General features: G+C 41.2%; 1 protein-coding gene across 1 annotated transcript in view; it reads left to right on the forward strand.

The window, feature by feature from the left end:
* Positions 1-18,279, forward strand: part of POU2F1 (POU class 2 homeobox 1) — a 1,264,626-nt gene that overhangs the window by 14,844 nt on the left and 1,231,503 nt on the right. The gene's annotated exons all lie outside the window — the stretch shown is intronic.

Consider the following 18,279-nt stretch of genomic DNA (forward strand, 5'->3'; position numbering starts at 1 on the left):
CTGGATGATATTTTTATCCTGTGGAATGATTCAAAATCTAATTTTAATTTCCTTCATTATATCAACCAGATTTGCCCATTTTTTAAATTTACTGCCAACTGCTCAGATGTGGAGATAAGTTATCTAGATGTTAAGATTTTTAAAGATAAATCACAAAAAAAGTTTGTATCTAGAATTTATAGGAAGGACACACGTTTTCGAATAGTTGTTTAGATTTTCAAAGTTGTCATCCTTTCCACAATAAAAAGAATATTTTTAAGGGGCCAGTTGGTAAGGGCGGGCAGAATGTGTTCAACAAAGGAAATATTTTTGCAGGAAGTTTTTAACATTACTGAAATGTTCAGAGTGAGAGGTTATACAAACCATCTATTGGAAAAGGTCGTCGAACAAGTTACTAGAGGGTGGAGTTCATGGTACAAACCCCTGTTGGCCAGTGGTGAAATTATTCATCAAAAATTACCCAATACCAGAGAGATTACAATACTAGCATGGTCATTACCTATGGCAACGGAGAAAAGCAGCGCAAAGAGATTATTAAAAGAAACTGGGTTATGTTTAAAGGGAACAATGAAATTTTTAATAGTCTAGGAAAAGTACCAAACTATTTATAAAGCCGGAAAAAACTTAAAATATTTAGCAGAACACTGCATTTCACCGAAGACTTGTTATTGAAAGGGACCACTAGATGTGGGCACTGTAACCAATGTCAGTTTGTGTTGAACAATGACGTGATATATATAGCAGATAATAAAAAGGGTATTTCTTTACAGAGAGGTAACTGTGACACCAAGGGCATTGTTTACATTGCCATTTGTCAAACCTGTTCTTTTTTCTATATTGGCAAAACAGAAAGGAAATTTAGACATAGGATATGTGAACACACTTATGCTATTTCCAAGGGCAATGCGAACAATGCCCTTTATAAACATTCATTGATTTGTCAGTTTTTCAAAATTCATGTTTGGTAATTTAGAAGTTATTAAACACAATCCCAGGGGTGGTTGGTGGGAATTAAATGTAGACCTGAGGGGAATTTTATTGGATTAAGTTAAATGCACCAACAAAACCAGGACTCAATGACTATTTATCTTTACTGCCTGTATTAAAGAAAAAAGCATTGACATTTTAAACTACAAGTTCTTTATGATTTACACAAATGCTTTTTATACTGTTTTTAAATCATTCACACTTTTTTTTTTTTTTTTTTTACACATAACGTGTGTTTATTTAACAAAGTAATTGTTTAATATAGCAATAACAGACGCCTGGGTGTGGGTAATGCTGGATTTACCCACGGTTGTTGTGATTTGGTCACAAGGGCGAAGCCCAAGTGGCCAAACAAAGCCAACCGTGGGTAAATCCAGCATTACCCACACTATTATACAATGACATTATTTAAGAAAAACAAATTACTTTTCTTAAATAATGGCATTGTATAATGCCTCCTTGCTGCCCTTCCGCAGCTGTCTGGTATTCTGCGGCAGTTCTGATGTACTGCGCATACCTACGCAGTACATCAGAGCTGTGGGCAAAAGCAACGGAGAAGACAAGATCTCTGTTGCTTTTTAAAAACTGTTTCGCTATGTTAAATGAGTTTAACATAGCGAGACAGCTTTAAAAAAAGCAACGGAGAATATCCGTTGCTTTTTAAAGCTGTCTGGCTATGTTAAACCCATTTAACATAGCGAGACAGTTTTGAAAAAAGCAACGGAGAAAGCAAGATCTCCGTTGCTTTTTAAAAACTGTTTCGCTATGTTAAACTCGTTTAACATAGCGAGACAGTGTGAAGCAACGCAGATCTTGCGTTCCCTGTTGCTGTAAGAGTTATAGTAATGGAAAATGTTCTGGCGACCGGACCTTTTTCCATTACTATAACTCTGATTTACAGCGTGCACGTTGACCAATCAGCGTGCACGTTTTTGAATAATGGGGGGTCGTTGTATAATTGGTATTTTATTACCTTCAATTAAATGATTTGTATTTTAATAGTCGACTTGGAGGGGAAGTTTGTTCTGATGAAGTTCCCATTTTATGGGGAAGAAAGCGCTAAACTAATAAATTGTTGGAAGTGTTTTTGCTTCATTTTGTTCTTTTACATTTTGGGCTTATGGTGTGTTGTCTACTCATTTGGGCATTGAACTGTTTCGTGGTTTTGTAATTAGATGTCCTTCAAACGTGTACTTTTGAAAACCAGTTATCTGCCAGGGAGTTTCTCAGCATTTTGGGGTACATGATTTCTACAATTTTCATGATTCCCCTTGGTCAGGCTTCACATGAGGAAAAAATTGTTACCTTGGGTCAGCCTGGGCACAGCATCATTTATCTTGTCATTGTTTCAATCCTGGGGATTGTAAGGAAAGTATATCAATTTTCTTGACTCCAGGTCTTCATTTCTGTCTTCACTGCGTTCCCTTTCAGTCTGCCTCAATGGATATTTCAGACCTTGAATGGGGAGCTGTTTCAAGAGGAGTAAAAATGTGCAAGGTCTTTGGAACAAAGAGGACAAGCAAGTGTGTATAAAAGCCAGAGAGGAGATTGCAGTAATAATTGCTTTGAAAGCTCTAATCACTGGTCCCAAGACCCCTGCAGCTTTCCCCAGATAATGTCACAGTAATGCGGTTCATAAACCTGGGAGGCTATAATAGCAGTGAGGCGGCAACTTGGCTCTGTTTGACTCCTAAAACTTCATACATTCCATGAGAGTGAACCGTTGTAGCAGATGATCTTAGCAGGACAAGAACCCAGACCCTCATGAATGGAAACTGCACCTGGAGATCTTCCAGGAAGTGATCCAGCTTTGGGATTGGTTTCCTACGTCCTCAAAGCAGACAGATTTCTTGCTTACAGGCTTGGAAGACCATCTTTATCAGCATGGATGCGAGTGCTATTGTATGCTTTTTCACTGATTTCATGGGATCCTATAAAGATCCAGTTGGACTTCCCAAAGGTAATAGTGGCGACCCTCTTTAGGTCCAGGGAGTAGTGAGTGTTCATCATATTGATCACTGCTGCATTAACCTTGGCTATATGGGTTATAACCTGCCAAGGATATAGGAGCTGGCTAGCTTCTACACCTGCAGGATACCTTCATGCACTTACTGTCAGGCAGCTCGAGCTGAGCTGACCAAGACAAGTTTGGGTACAAAGCCCTTCAGAGCTTTACTGCTGCTAAACAGTATGCCCTTCTGAGGGAGATGAGGCTTGATGGTTGGCTTGTGCTTTCCTTTGGCTGATAAAAACCCCCTTTGAGGGGAAACCTTCCATTCTCTCAATTTTGTTGCTTTATTACTTTCTTCTAGAATGTCATTGTAAAGCTAGGAGTATTTTAACAGATTGTCTCAAGACTGTAACATAGTTTTAAATGGAGTGCTTGTTTTGTCTGTTTAAAAGTGTCGTGAAGTAACTGAAAGAATTTTTTTTCTGTGGAGAAAGTTTACTTTTGTGGTGCTTGCATAGGGTTTTTAAATGCTTTTTCTGTGTTTGACAAAAAAGTACCTTTTGTGAACTGGTAGTGTTTAGTGGTAATTGTGGTTTGTTTTCCCTGGGAAAGAGGCACCATAACTGCTGGTCTCATGGTTGGTCCTTCCAGCCACAAAAAAAAAAAAAAAAAAAAATAAGCAAACACCTTTGCCGTAACATCAGGCTAGCAATTTGCCTCTACTGCAGGTGGGTGACTGCTATAGCCATTAGTTGTACATCAGACCACTCCTCTTTTACCATGGATCTTTTGGCTGTAGTTACCTACAAGCCACTATGGACCAGGGGTTAGCTACTTCTGCGACTGTTTGGGTCCCCTCATTGGGCAACAGAGAAGAGACTCTCTTGGTCTTGTAAGAGGGAACCAGTCAGGTTTTCCTGTTGTCAGAATGCTGTGCCCATCCTTGGGGAAGTTGCTGCCATTAGTAACACAGTTGGCATCATTTTTCTTGTTTAAAAAAAAAAAAAAAAAAAAAAAAAAACAGAAAACCAGGCATGTATCTACTACTCAATTTTCTTTGGATAGGAATAGTTTACTGGGTCTGGCTCAGGGTTTAATTCAGGCTCTTGATCCTTCTTGTAAAATAGTTTCTGGTAAAAAGAGAGGTTCCTCTCTCCTTGAAGAGTTTTCAGATTCTGAATCTGAACAGGAAGATGCAATGATGGATACAGGGTTTTTCCTAATTTCTGGCTCAGACACTGGGAGAGCTCAGTGTTTCATTCTCCTTGTAGGGGTTTCTGTTTCTCTGAGACTGTTGCTAGAATGTGCTAGTGTTTTCAGTGAGAACACATAAGGCTTCCTCAGTCCCTCAGAAAATACTATGCCTTGTACTAGAAGGATTTTGCAGACTCTCCTCCATTCCCCCTATTCTGTCTGCTTTAGAGGATGTCTGCTACTGCCTGCCAGCTGCCCCTAAAAAGGTAGATATGCTGTATAAAGTTCCTCAGTCCTAATTTTTTTTCACAGTGTTCCCAAATGTGACCCTACAGCTATAATTTTAGGTGATCCCATTGCTGCTAAGTACTTAGTTTATTCCATTCCCAGCCTTTCTGATAGGGATCGGGAAATTATTGATGGATATGAGGGAAAATTATATACTACTTTAACTCTGATTTTTTCAGAATTTTGAATTGTCAGGCTCATATGTTAAGTTTTGACAAATTATGAAAGTGTGAGGAATTGTCTACAGGTTCTTGAGGAAAATCTGCTTTAAATAACTTGGATGTTCTTCGTGTTTCATTGTTGCAGTCATCACACTTGGGTTACCTGCCCTGCTGGATAGCCCTCAGCTGGCTCGAATACCAGAGTCTTAGGATTTCTGCGTTGGATGCTGTTGCTTCTTCCATGATGTCAGGGGTGTAAAACAGGCAGCCGACGCCATTACATCAGTCTTTCCTGCCGAGGAGAAGCCCGAAGCAAAAGCAGTTTGCAAGTGCCGGTTGGCCACTACCTAAAATTTTTGTTTTCGAGTTTGTAATACTGAAGTCTTCTAAAGCTAAGTACACCTATTGGGGATCCTTTTTTTTCTTGATCTAACCAATGTCAGAAAGTTAACAGTTGTCTTGCTTGTGGAAAGCAAATACCTTTTCATTCTTACTGCGTCACCTGTTTAGGCCCAGACCACGACATTCCTCGCTTTCGGTTTTGTGCCTTGTTTAATGCCTGAACTATTCGTCATCGTGCTATCTTTGTCGATAAATTATTTTGCTTTCTTTCTCCGTATTCTGAAATGTCTTCAATAAGCCATCTGACTACCAATCTTCCAAAAAAAAAGTAAAAAGAGACCGCATAGGTCCAAAACTGCTAGTGACTTTCATTAAGCTGGTCGCCAGTCCGCCGGTACTCAGGCACCTTTGCAGCCCCTGATGCCAGCTTCTATAGATTTGCTGGCCTATGCTGAGACCCATTCGGAGTCTGGTAAGCCGTGTAATGCTTCTTCGACTATGGAACCTTGCAGATGGTTCTACCTTGGATGAGTTTGTAGCCGCTGTGCAGGCACTGGCTTCTGAGGGTGTATTCTGACCTACTGATCAAATTAAACCAACAACTTCATTTTTAACTAAAACTACTGAGTTTCTGAGGCCCAGAGTATGCACTACACCTAGAAAACCGATGAACAAGCTGCATGCTCAAGCTCCCATGCCACAAAAACAAATGCTTAGAATGGCTGAAGACTTGATTAACCTAATTAGGGGAAGCTAGCCTTCCCCTGCTAAGAGAAAGAATTGAGTTTCATTCTGATTCTATAGACCAGGAGTCCGATGACCCTTACCCTTCTGATTATCACGGCATGCCCTTATCAACTTATGAATATTCAGATGCAGAGGAATCCATTCCCTCTGTCCTCTCCAGAGGACTTTTCTTTTAGTGAAACCTTGCATACCTTAAGAGAGCGTTTCCGCTGGGAATGCCAGGACTACCCTCAGTCCAAAAAGAGACTTGGAGAATTTTTCTAGTTGCCTCAACACAGGCCTCTAGCTATACACCCTGTCCTGGATGTTGTAGATGATGTTTTTATGGAATCCAGTCTTACTCCAGATACTTTATCCCCAGCCCCTAGGAAACCTGACTGGTACTACAGAGTACCTGATTCCCACAAATTTCTCCAAGAATCCTACATGCGGATCCAGAGACCATTTCCCAGGGACCTAAAGGTATTAAGACTACTGCAGCCAAAAGTCCGACCCCTTCAGACAAGGATTCCAGAGCTTTCGACAGATGGGGTAAGAAGGTATATACCTCTGCAACTCTTGCCATCAGGGCATTGAATTGCCAGTTTCACATGTTGAAGTACCAGCAGCATATTATAGAACTAATTAAACAAAAAATGGTGTTACTTCCAGATTGTGCAGAAAATAGATTTACAAGAGTTAATGCATTCTGCAAACCAAGTTAGTAAGCATAGTTTGCAGTGTGGCTTTGATGTCCTAGAAGCATCTTGCAGGGCTGCAGTCACTGGGTCTGTACTGAGAAGGCATGCTTGGCTGAAGGAACAAACCTTGCCAGATCATGTGAAATCCAAATTGCTAGACACACCTTTAAGTACTGTTTATTTGGCACCAAAGCAGAAGAGGTTCTTAAAAAGATGGAAGAAAAAGCTAAATCTATGCAAACTGTTAAAGAATGTTTACAAGTGCAACCATCTAGATTCAGTAGGCATTGGCCTTCAAAAAAACTGTTTCTTTCCAGCCCCTTCCAGCCTTCTTAGACCCAAACCCAGGGGAAACAGGCCACTGAGACTACAGTCTCAGGGTATGCAGAGATCTAAACAATGGAGTTCCCCCCACCTCAAAAACAAGGAGTGGTAAGCCACTTCCTTATGGAAAAAGTTCACAATGACTTTTCTATTATCCTTCCCAGTCTTGCCCAATTACTTGTGCCTCTAGGAGGAAAACTTGCCCTTCATGCAAAAAATTGGATGTCTATTACTCAGGACAGATGGGTCCTAAACATTGTATTCCAGGGGCACAGATTCTACTTCCATACTCTGCCAACCCCAAGCAGGTTTCTAGACCTTCCTCTAAACCAGTAGGCAGAGGTTCAAAGGCAAGTACTTTCCCTGCTCAATATCAGATCTATTCAACCTGTTCTAGTAGAACAAAGGGGGCAAGGTTTCTACTCCAGACTTTTCCTGGTGCCCAGAAAAGAGGGTTCTTGGCGCCCAGTCCTGGATCTGTCAACTCTCAGTACCTTTCTGATGGTCCCAAAATTCAGGATGCTTACCCTGCAACAGCTGCTCCCTATGCTACCCAAGGATGCCTGGTTAGTCACTCTAGACTTAAAAGAAGCTTACCTGCACATTCCCATAAGGGAGTCATGCAGAAAATATCTACACTTCAGGCTCTATGCATCAGTTCTCTGCATTTCCCTTTGGCTTATCTACTGTGGTTAGAGCATTCGCAAAGTGCCTGGCTTCAGCCATTGCGTACTGCAGGCAGAGAAATATCCACATTTTTCCATACTTGGATGACTGCCTGATTCAGATGGACAGTCAGGAATCGCTACTTCAGTACTTGGCATTTGTAAAAAGCCTTCTTACGTCATTGGGGTACACCATCAACGAAAAGAAATCACAACTGTTGCCCTGTCAAAAGATTGTGTTCCTGGGAGCAAGCTTAGACACAACTTCCGAGATGGAATTTCTCACTTCAGAAAAACAGGTCCATCTGACAAACTACTTCAAACAAATGGCCACCAGAACCCAACTATCTGCACGAAAATAACTGTAAGTCCTAGGGTTCATGGCATCATGTATTCTGCTAATTCCATATGCAAGACTGCATATGAGGAAACTTCAGTGGTACTTAAAAAGTTTTTGGTCCAGCATTCTCAGGACCTGGAAACAGTCATTCCATTCGTACCTTGTCTAAGGGTAGAGTTCCTTTGGTGTACAGAAGCATGCAACCACAACAAGGGACTGCTTTTCACTCAACCCCTCGCCGCCCAAACCCCGACAACAGATGCATCAGACTATGCGTGGGGGGCTCACGTGGCAGGCAAATGCATTCATGGCCACTGGAGCCCAGCCCAGATTCTCCTGCACATCAATCAAAATGAGATGCTAGCTGTACAGAATGCACTGACAGCCTTCAATTACCTAATCCTTCCAGGACAGCTGCTTATAAAAACAGACACCACAGTTATGTGGTACATAATACATAAAAAAGCAGGAGGGAACCCATTCTTACCCACCTTGCAGGTTAGCCATGGTCCTGTGGGACACAGCCTTGAGCAACCAAGTGCATCTACAAGCTCCATTCCTGCCAGGCAAAAAATTCACTGGCAGACTACTTAAGCAGAAATCTCCTAGATCGATACGAGTGGAAATTGGAGCCCAACACCTTCAACCTTCTTATCCAGAGGTGGGGGACACTCCGGTGTCCCCATTTGCCTCCCCTGCAAACCACCAGTTGAACAAATTCTGCACCAGGAATCCTCACAGCAGGGCCTGGAATCCTTTTCAGTGGGAAAACCTCTTAATTTATGCCTTTCCTCCTCTGCCCCTCTTCTCAAAAGTACTACTCAAATAAAGCAGGACAGGCCAAGGGCAATTCTTATTGCCCCAGACTGGTCCCACCAGCACTGGTACCCACTCTTGCGCAGTCTAACAGTGCCACCCTGGCAGCTTCACCAGACTCCTACCCTGCTGTCCCAGCAGGAGGGACAGATTTTGCATCCACAATTACAATCCTTAAACCTTGCAGCCTGGCTTATCCTTTGAGTTCCCCACCAGCAACCCTCAGCAAACAGGTGCTGGACATCATTCTTGAAGCCAGAAGGCCTAGTACCAGGAAATCCTATGCTGAAAAGTGGAAAAGATATTGTTCTTGGAATCAGTCTTAAGGGAAGGACACAGCAGTGCCCTCCTTACCTCTAATCCTGGATTACCTAGCAGAGCTACTCCACAGAGGCCTGTCCTTCTCCATTAAGATTCATGCCTCTGCCATCTAAGCTCATTATAATACTGAGCCACCTCTGTTTTCTCACCCTCCCATCAAACAGTTCCTGAGAGGGGGCTAACAACTTAAGGCCCCTAGCGGAGCTCCCACCCCGGCCTGGGACCTTAACTTTGTACTGGAAAAGCTCACGCTTCCCCCTTTTGAACCTGCAGCTTCAGCATAGTTAAAGTTCCTCTCTTGGAAAACAACCTTGCTTTTAGCCATAATGTCAGCAAGAAGAGTGTCTTAAGTTACAGGCACTAATGGCTGTGGAGCCCTTCATTTTCCATGCTGACGGGGTTTCCCTCAGGACTAACACTTCCTTTATGCCTAAGGTGGTGTCCAGTGTGGCGCTAAACCAATCCATCCCTTTGCCAGCTTTCTTCCCTAACCCTCAGAATAAAGGGGAAAGGATCCTGCACTCCTTGGATGTGCACAAACAGCGCATGTTCTAGCTTGACATGACTAAACCTTTCAGACAATCTGACCAGCTGATAGTCAGCTTTGCTACAGGGGCAGAGGGTAAAGCCATTTCAAAGCAAACTATTTCCAAATGGGTAGCGCACTGCATCCATTTCTGCTACAAGCACCATGGGAAACCTACCCCACAGGTGATCAGACCACATTCCACTAGGGCTACTTCCACCTCTGCAGCATTTCTTGGGGGAGTCCCTACCAGGGACATTCTGGAAGCTGCAACCTGGCGATCTGTTCACACCTTCACCAAGCATTACCACTTCTTTTTCTAAATCCAGAGCTGGATTTGCTACTGCAGTCAAGCCATTGAGGTCTGTCATTCATGTCATCCCAGGCAGACATACTGGATCTCCTTAGAATGACACCAGAAGCTTAGCCAGTTGTTGAAATCAATCATTTTCTGCTTGTACTGTGGTGTCATTCTGGGTGATGGTAGGATGCTGCTCAGGGCGAGGGTCATACCCTCCTGGGCTACATAATCCAATAGCTCCTCCATGTCTTTCTTCATTTAGTCCAGGGAGGTCATTCACACCCACTTGTACAATGACAGAGTCATATTTGTACCTGTTGTTGAGGGACCCAAGTACGTGTGTAATGTGTCTGATCCTGGCACTTGACAGGCAGCTGACTTACTTTCTCCTTATTCAGCCTAGTGAGTGGGACATCAGTGTGCCTCACTATAGTGTCGCCTATGACTAGTGTGTTTGGTATGCTGTTTTGCTTTAGTGGTTTTGGTTGAGTGGCACACTGTTTAGGAGAGTTGTGTCTCTCTTGATTAGTGCGTTGTGGTGGTAGAGTGCATTTCTGCCTTGGAGGTCTCTGCTGCTTGGTTAGATTTCTGAGGTCCTCTGCGAAGGTGGATGTGTGGTTTGTGTTTTTATGTGAAGGCATTGCTGGTGTGTGTTCCAGAGGGCTATGTGTTCCATGTGGTATGGTGCAAGTGTTGACCTTCTCTTGACCAGCTATTCTGGTCTTGGCTGGAGAGTGTCTCTTCCATTTTGGATGTATAAGTGCATCTCTTGCAAGTCTGAGTGTTGGAAGGTAAGAGGAGAGGATTGTCGGTGTGCATGAGGCAGTTGCTACATTGCCTCAGGATGCCCAAGTTCAGGTTAATAGGAGAAAGCACAGGGAACTGGCCTTTAAACTTGCCTGGAGGGGGGTGGGCATTGATAAGTACTAGATCTGGTTCCTTGTAGAACGTTTAGTGCTGTTAGCACTTGTGTGCTGCAAGAATTTCTACAAGAAGTCTGGTAAAGTGCTAGACTAATAAGCTAGTAAAAGTACAGCAGAGGAGAGAGCTAGTAGATCTAAGGGAATAATTGAAGAGCAGACTCTGGCACCTCTCAGCTTACAGACAGTCCTAGATACAGCGAGTCTGTATCTGGACTAGACTAGTTACAGGAAAGGCGGGAAACGAGCAAATGCGGGCTTTTAAACCGGAAAGTTGAGAGAGAGAAACTGTCCAAATGGCAAATAAACTACAAGTTCTGGGCCAGGAACCACTCCTCTTGTGGTAGATAAGCTACCTAGTGCTTACCACTCCTGCTGATAAGCTAGAAGGCTTCCCTCCAACACAGAAAGGCTTGGGGGGGGGGGGGCTCAGAAGCTTGCAGTCTTGGACACAAAATCTGTATCTGGACTAGACTATTTACAGGAAAGGCGGTGAAACGAGCCCAAACACAGGCTTTAAAGCCAGAAAGTTGAAAGAGATGGAAGAAACTTCCCAAAAGGCCAATAAACCACAAATCTGGACCCCAAACCACTCCTCTTGTGATAGATAGGCTACCTAGTGCTTATCACTCCCACTGATAAGCTAGAAGGCTTCTCTCCAACGCAGAAAGGCTTGGGGTGGCTCAGGAGCTTAAACACAGTCCTGGGTACAGCAAATCTGTATCTGGATTAAACTAGTTACAGGAAGGAGGGATACAAATGCAAATGCGGGCTTTAAAATCAAAGTTTAGAGAGATGGAGAAACTTCTGAAATGGCCAATAACTAAAGTTTCTGGGCCAGAAACCACTCCTTATGTGGTAGATAGGTAACTTAGTGCTTACTACTACCACTGATAAGCTAGAAGGCTTCCTTCCACCACAGAAAGGCTTGGGGGGGGGGCACAGGAGCTTACAAACAGTCCTGGGTACAGCAAATCTTTATCTGGACTAGACTAGTTATAGGAAAGGGGGGATACAAACGCAAATGCGGGCTTTAAAATCAGAAAGTTTAGAGAGATGGAAAAACTACTGAAATGGCCAATAACTACAATTTCTTTGCCAGAAACAACTCCTTATGTGGTAGATGGGTAACATAATGCTTACTACTACCACTTATAAGCTAGAAGGCTTCCCTCCAACACAGAAAGGCTTGGGGGGGGGGGGGCTCAGGAGCTTACAAACGGTCCTGAATACAGCAAATCTATATCTGGACTAGACTCATTACAGGAAAGGGGGGAAATGAGCTTAGAATTTTTTTTTAATTAAAGTGGAAAAGGAGAAAGCTGGAACAGAAGATAATTCAAGATTAAGAATCTAAGTGGGTTGGCCTTCACAAATGTTGTCTCTGTTAGGTGGAATGAACTAATGACACTAGACTGGGAGGAGTGTCCCAGATCAAATTACTGTATGGGCGGGCAACTGCAAAGCCACCAAGAATATACAACTCTCAGTATGAAAAAGCAGTTTACAGTTAAGTAATTCAGTAAACATGCAATTAGAGTAACAAAACTGTATCCAGCAATGAAAAATACAGTTAAAACAGTATAAAACAGTACATAAATGCAATGAAACAGTAAAAAGCTTAATAACAGTGCAAAATGTAGTAGATTAACTGTATAGCACAATTATAAGCGTTACAGAAGTGCAGTTCAGTGAAATAAGTGTAAAAAATAACTTATCCTGCTCTTGGAATCTTAACGAATTTCTGCTTAGTCTCAGTAATGACTCACCATCCACAGCCTGGTAAGTACAAACATAGCCTTTTGCAGACAGGGTTTATATACCAGAAAGGATGGAAGTATCAAGATCATCGAATTAGTACTCAGTCCTACTAGCCCCTGCTATTACCCAGTCACTGTTGCTACAGAAGGTCAGGAAACCCTGTTACTCTCAGTAATAAAGATAAGACTACCAGCAGAAAATGGTTGCCAAAAACACAGGAAACTCAAAACTACCAGGCCTGGACAACATCAGGCCTCTCAAGATTATGCCACCTGAGCAGAACACAGAAACCTCACGATAAATGCATAGAAAGAGCACTCACAAAGAGAAAGTACAAGTCTCTGTATGAAAAAGCAGTTTACAGTTTAGTAATTTAAAAATGCAATTATAGTAATGCACACTATTAATACTAGCAGTAGCTACTAAATGAAAGTTTTCAACCGATAAAGGAGACTCTAGAGAATGCTTTTAACTACAAACAAATCAGTACCGGACTAGAACACAAACCTCAAAATGCACAGAAAAGTCCGTCTCAAACAGAAAATACAACTCTGTATGAAAAAGCAGTTTACAGTGAAGTAATTCAGTAAACATGCCTTTAGAGTAATGAAACTGTATCTAGGAATGAAAAATACAGTTAAAACAGTATAAAACAGTGCATAAATGCAGTGAAATAGTAAAGAAAACCATAACAGTGCAAAATGTAGTAGATTAACTGTATAACACAATTATAAGCGTTGTAGAAGAGCAAGTCAATGAAGTAAGTGTAAGAAGTAACTTATCTTGCTCTTGGAATCTTAAGGAATTTCTGCTTAGTCTTAGTAATGAATCACCATCCACAGCCTGGTAAATAGTTGTTTTGAATAATATATTTATGTTCTGTGATCATGTTTACCATCAAAAAACTGGCATGGCTATGGGCATGTATATTTCTAATACATATGCAAATATAGCCATAGCAAAATTGGAAGAGGAATGTTATTAACAACATGCAGAAGTTTATGGGCAAGTTATCTTCCTTAAACATTTTGATAATGACTTGTTTTTGTTGTGGGATGAGGATTACTCTCAGTTGGATCTGTTCATTGATCACTTAAATCCTAAAAATGACTTCTTACAGTTTACAGCAAAGTACTCTACAGAGACTATTAACTACTTAAATATTAGTCTAATAAAGGATGGCACTAATATTAAAACTTCTATTTATAAAAAATTGTACAAATGAATAGATTCACACAAAAGACTAGTGTGCATTCCCCCCAGACATTTAAAAATATAGTAGAGTCCGTTTTTGAGTTCCAGTAGGCTAAATACTGACAGCACATTGTGCTGTGAAAAACTGAGCAAAATGATTGTAGAATTCAATGAATGTGGGTATAAAGACAGTTTATTGCAGGACGTTATAGATAATCTGGCGAACAAAGTGGAGCAAGACCATATTTTATAGATCATACTAGGGAAACGTGCAATATTAGGGACAGCACGGGACATGGGTATGTGTGTTATGTCACTACCTATAGTGGGAGAGAAAATTGGAACATCTTGGGAGCCATACTTGAGAAAAGTAGAATAGGTGAGACACCGTGTGTTGCGTATAAAAAGTGCCGTAACTTACAACTTTTATGCTGTAAAGATGTTAATTATTCACAAAAAACAAGGGAAGTAGGTACCTTCTCCATGCTACAATTGTAAATGTTGTAATGGTATGAAAGATAATGAATTTGTCCATCCAGTGACTAAGAAAGTTCCTGTTTAAATGTTATGCTGCATGTAATACCTCCAACATTGTTGATATGGCTAACTGCGAAATGTCCTGCCTTCTATATAGGAAAATGTACTAGGAAACTTAAAGAATAAAATAGCATAAATCAGAGATGCGGAGAGAAGTAACTAACAATGCACTTGCCAAACATGTAATAGAAAAAGGTACTGAGTATAGATTTCTTTTTAGAGTGATTGACATTAGATATAGATATAAAAGGGGAGGTGACTTCAATTACACACTTGAGGTCTGCAAATATGAATGCATTCTACAGTTGGATGCAGATCATACACCTGGGCTTGATATGGCTGTTAGTATCAAACCATTTCTGAAAAGGAAGCAAATGGTTTTAAAATAACTGTATTTGAAAAAATGATTTATGATGCATATATATTTTATATTGTTACATTTTACATTAGTTATGCCCGTATTGGTTTCATTTAGAAGTTTTGAGTATTTAACTGGCTGCCACATGACTTTTAGTTTTAATTATTTAAATGTAATTGTGACTGTTGAATTTTGTATATACACACTGAAAAAGGGTCATTCTTGAAAGCTTTGTGGATATTTGAATTAAAGTTTTATTTACTCATCGTATCTGTTACTTGGAATTTTCCACATTTTTTATTTTGTACTTCGTTTTCCAAGAATGGTTAACCTCACTGAACCTCACTGCTGGTCCAGTTTGTTTGTTTTCTTCATTGAGGCACCGCTGTCAGAGGATACCAGACCTCCTCTGGAAGGGGAGCTGGGAAAGGTCACAAAGATAGAGTTGAGAAGGGCTCAGCTCTCGAACTCTACTCTGAGGCTAGGGGGAGGCACCTGAATGTCAAGGAAGAGGGGAGTCTGTATACTGGAACAGTGGGTTACTGTATAGAGAGTGGACACCTGAGGGAGGGCTAAGAGGATGAGGTAATACAGCATTTGGTAGTGCCCAGAGCCTACTGTCTGGCACTTCTAGCCATATATCGTGACATTCCTTTTGCGGGTCATATGGGATTAAAGAATACCAAGAGACATATTATGCAGAACTTTTATTGGTCTGGGATTGAAAGGGATGTAACAGGGTACTGCAGGACCTGTGAGCAGTTCCAAAAAGTAGTCAAGGCAGGAGACAAGGACAAAGCTGTTTTGATGCCTTTGACTGTGATTGAGTAGCCATTTCATTGGGAAGTTACAGATATTGTGGGGCATCTGAGTACCCCAAGTTGTACAGGGAAGAAGTACATCCTGGTGGTAGTAGATTATGCTACTAGATACCCTGGGGAGTTGGGTCTGTCCTCCATCGAGGCAGAGAAGGTGGCAAATGCTTTGTTAGAGATTTTCAGCAGGATGGGTTTCTTGGAGAACTACTGACTGACAGAGGTGCCAATTTTTATGTCTGATCTGCTGGCTTGTCTGTGGGAGTGCTGTGGGGTGAAGCACCTAAAGACGATACCTTACCACCCCCAGACTAATGGTCTTGTGGAATCATGCTAAGGGCATTTGCAGACCAGTTTGAGAGAGTGGGAGAAATATTTTCCCCATCTGCTGTTTGCGTACAGGGAGGGTACCCCAGGAATACACAGGTTTTTCACCATTTAAGTTGCTATATGAACATAGGGTGAGAGGGCCTTTAGGGTTAATTTGTGGTGAGTGGGAGGGTGTGAATCCCACAACGAGTGTTGTGGCATACGTTCTAAACCTCAGAACAAAGCTTAGGGAACTCATGGGTTTAGCCCAGGAGAACCTGGCAGGAGAACAACAGCAGAAGAAGGTCTGGTATAACAGGAATGCGCGAGCCCACGTGTATGCTGTGACCAGAATAATTTTTAATCCATACTCCTAAAGACTTCAATTCATCATATCCCCACAAATACAGATATTGCTGAACCAGTTAGTGTGTGGGTACGTAATTTACTGCTATTGCCTTTGTTTCAGCTTCATTAATTTTGTATCTCAAAAAGATTTGAAACGGTCTCAAAATGTTCCACAACACTGTAATGTCTTTCTGGTTTTGTCAGGTATAAAATGTCATCTGCAAATAGAGCCAGCTTTTCTTGACTACCATACCAATTGTATCATTGAATTTCTGAGTCCCTTATTTTCTTTGCCACTGGTTCTAAATGTAATGCAGATACCATACATCCCTGCCTGGTTCCTCTTCTCAAGCAGAAATTATCAGAGAGGTCCCCACCCACTTTAATTTTTCTCCTCCGATCCCTTATTTATCTTTCTAATCAACCTTGTAATTTTTTCAGGTAATCCACATCCTTCCTTCATTGTCCTGCTCATAAAGTCCTAGCTTACTCTGTCAAATGCTTTCTCTGCATCAAGACTCATAAACAGTGGTATTTTCTTAAATTGCTTCCCTCTGGATCATCAGTGCCCTGTTAATTTCAAGTGTTTCCCTCCCCTCCACAAAACCATAGTGATCCATATCTGTCAGTTTTGGTATTACTTTGTCATTCTTTTAGCCATTGTATGAACTCTGTAATCATGGCTTAGTATGAAATGGGCCTGTAAATCTGCAACTGATGGATCTTTACCCTCTTTAGATATTACAACTACCACTGCTTTCTTCCAGGATGGTACTTCTCTTAAATAGTGTTAAAACCTTCCAGATATTTATCAATTTTTTTCCCTCCTAGCTTCCAAACTTCCACAGGAATACTGTCTATTCCTGGAGGCTTTTATGTAGATTGGTTATACATCACAATTTTTCTCATCTCCTCCTGTCCCTAACCATTAGTAATTGAGCCTCCTCTAAACTTGGCATATTTAATTCATCCCTAAATATTTCCATTTGTATCCTTTTCTTGATTTCCATATTTCTCTGCTTTATACAGACTTTCATAGAATTTCCAAAATATTTCTAATACCTCTACAGGACATCTTATTGCCTTGGTTCCCTAAGCTTGGAAACAGCCCTTTCTGCTTTCTTTTGCCTGAGTTGTGCTAAAAATGTTTGTGCTCTACTGTTCTCATCAGAAATGCAGTTAAGAGCAGTCTTTCTAAACTCAAGCATATTATCGAGGTAGTCCCTTAAGTTCTGTTAAGCATTTTGTAGCTGATCCTCCTCTTGTTCTGTAAGATTCCCCCTGTTATGAAATACTTGAACATTTCTGAAGTCAAAAGAAACACACCTCACTGGAACAAATAAAATCTTCAAGAAAACCACAGATAACAGCCAGATAGTTCAAAAGTTTAATCGATGTATTGCGCAATCCACAGTACACAGTAAGCGCTTTCATCCATAAAAGGACTTTATCAGACTGAATAATGTGATTAAAACAGTACAGTACGTTGATTAACCCTTTGAACTTACCTGGCTGTTACCTGTGGTTTACTTTAAGATTTCTCATAAGTATTCATTTTGAAAGCTTTGTCTGGTTGCTCATATATCTCAGCTTCCCTGTAGAGGAGGCAAAAATGTTAAACATTTTGGTGCCCTTAGAATTTTTCTCGCTCATACTTGCATGCATGTGAAATTTGTTCAAAAGCTTTCGTATTCTGGCCGAACATCGATCCTTTGTGGAGTATGTCCTGTATATTTATGTAATATTGTAGCACTCATCTATTTGAACATCTGTTGTAATTTTACATTCACAACTGTACTTTCTCGCTTGTCTCTTTCCTTTCATAGGTTCATAGATTAGTACTAAGCTAACTGCCCTTGCGAGCCATTTTAAGCCTAGCCAATTATCCCTTGTGAGACTCGAACCCTGCACCTTGTGTTTGTAAGGCAAACACCTTAATCATTAGGCCACCCTCCCAACCTTTCTTTCTTGTTAGGTTACAAGTTTTAGTTCTTGAACACACTTGGAAACGGTCACTTATTTACCATGAAGATGGACATACAAGCTTGGGTCTAGTTTGCTCTACAACTCTACCCTTTGTACTCTTGCCTTTTGGATGCTTTTTTTTTTCTCTTTTCCCAGAGTACTTTGGTATATCTGCTGTCTGTCTGCTTGTTTGTTTCATTCTTGCAGCTAACTGATCTGGGGAGGGTTCCACACAAGGTTGAGACTTCAGTGGCCTGTGAAAGTTTTAGGCACTGCACTAAAAGTCCTGATGGCATTGCATTGAGTCCTTTATGTAAATGAAAATGAACGTAGTCCTGCACATCTGTTAATAGTAAGCGAGAATGTTTTCTTTTCTAGAATTGGCAGCCCTTGATCAGTGGCAGTTTTTTTTACTTTGCACTACATGAA

This window comes from Protopterus annectens, chromosome 5.part1, assembly GCF_019279795.1.
Source record: "Protopterus annectens isolate FY-2018-M chromosome 5.part1, PAN1.0, whole genome shotgun sequence".
NCBI lineage: Eukaryota > Metazoa > Chordata > Ceratodontiformes > Protopteridae > Protopterus > Protopterus annectens.